The 2,029-nt window shown below is 38.8% G+C and overlaps 1 pseudogene; it reads left to right on the plus strand.

The window, feature by feature from the left end:
- The first annotated feature begins 1,433 nt into the window (after positions 1-1,433).
- LOC108177610 (large ribosomal subunit protein eL42-like) lies at positions 1,434-1,753 on the plus strand (annotated as a pseudogene).
- Positions 1,754-2,029: the final 276 nt, after the last annotated feature.

Genomic DNA, 2,029 nt, shown 5'->3' on the forward strand with positions numbered 1-2,029 from the left:
CTATCCCTCCCTCTCTCTGTCTGTACTCTACTTTTCAAATAAATAAATAAATAATAAAAAATAAAATCTTTAAAAAAAAAACCTTCAACGTGTTTTCCTACTGTTTGTCTTTTTTGTCAATCTAATTTTCAAGGGCCAATCCAATGAAGCTAAAATAGAGAGGGGTAAAACTTGTTTTCTCCTCTACAAGTGGTTATTACTGAAGAAAATCTATCCTTACCACTGTGAATGTCTGGCTGTATCATTGAGATTTGCTAGTATGGCCTTTTACAAACTGTAAACAAAGGAAGATAGCTGTCCTCTCACTAGTGACAGAAATCAAGGCCCAGGTCCCAAGGGTATCCAGAAGGAGATCTGGGAAATCTCAGAGTATGAAGGGACTATTCTTCCTCTAGTATTAACAACCACGTCATACATCAGAAGCAAGCAAGCAGTTACATATTGTGTGATAGATAAACACAATAATACTAGTGACTAACTCATGGTAATAACATTAAACATTCTCTTTTTATCATTTCTGGTTTTTTATATTTTATTAAGCATAAGCCATTGTTATGTTATTAATAAGAAAAATTATAAACTCAGAAAATAATTTCAAAAACTAAATATCAAAAGAAGTAGCAAGGTATAAACAAAAGAAAAAGTTGACAAAGTACTTCTTAACTCACAGAGCTGTAGCAAAGATGAAATTAAATAAATATATATAATATCAATTTAGAAAAATTTTCTTTTTTTTTTTTTTTTTTTTTTTTTGACAGGCAGAGTGGACAGTGAGAGAGAGAGACAGAGAGAAAGGTCTTCCTTTGCCGTTGGTTCACCCTCCAATGGCCGCCGCGGCCGGCGCGCTGCGGCCGGCGCACCGCGCTGATCCGATGGCAGGAGCCAGGAGCCAGGTGCTTTTCCTGGTCTCCCATGGGGTGCAGGGCCCAAGCACCTGGGCCATCCTCCACTGCACTCCCTGGCCACAGCAGAGGGCTGGCCTGGAAGAGGGGCAACCGGGACAGAATCCGGCGCCCCGACCGGGACTAGAACCCGGTGTGCCGGCGCCGCTAGGCGGAGGATTAGCCTAGTGAGCCGCGGCGCCGGCCCAATTTAGAAAAATTTTCATTTTTATAATCAATGTGAATCTTTTTCATTCCAAAGTTAACATCCACTTTGTTGCTTTCATTATAATTATTAATTAATATTCCCATAGTTTATACCTCTGACACCCATTACATGGATATTTAAAGAAAGAATATGAAAAGAATAAGAAAAGCCTTGTATGCATTTTATATAGTGTGTTTTGCACGTGTAATGGACGTCTTCTATTAGCAATATCAGTTATAATTGTGGTGATAATAATAATGAACCTTTTCACCAGCCTTCTTCTGTATAAGGTAATGTATTAATTGCTTTATATACACTTTCAGAGCTGATAACACTCCGGCAACATGGTAAATGTTCCAAAAACCTGCCGGACCTTCTGTAAGAAGTGTGGCAAGCACCAGCCCCACAAGGTGACAGTATAATAAGGGCAAAGACTCTCTGTATGCCCAGGGAAAGTGGCATTATGAAAGGTAGCAGAGTGGCTATGGGGGATAGACTAAGCCGATTTTCCCGGAAAAAGGCTAAAACTACAAAGAAGATTGTGCTGAGGCTTGAGTGTGTGGAGCCCAATTGCAGATCCAAGAGGATGTTGGCTATTAAGAGATGTAAACATTTTGAATTGGGAGGAGAAAAGAAGACAAAGGGGCAAGTGATCCAGTTCTAATCTTTGTCTTCTGTTTTGTTATGAAGACAATAAAATCTAAAGGTTAAATAAATTAGCTTTATATACACAATTTCTGCACTATTTTACATCATGTTCTCAGCATGTTCTTATCAATAGAGGTTGATACTATTATTAGAGATTAGTAACCTGCTTACCATAGTAGAGCTAAAAACTGGTAGCCCTAGATCCTCAATCCCAGGTCTCCACTGTTTCACACAACAGACTCCTAATCATAAACAGAAAGAGATAAGAATTATTTTCCAAGATAGACCTCAA

This window comes from Oryctolagus cuniculus, chromosome 7 (assembly GCF_051225735.1).
Source record: "Oryctolagus cuniculus isolate XC-2025 breed Fujian yellow rabbit chromosome 7, ASM5122573v1, whole genome shotgun sequence".
Taxonomy (NCBI): Eukaryota; Metazoa; Chordata; class Mammalia; order Lagomorpha; family Leporidae; genus Oryctolagus; species Oryctolagus cuniculus.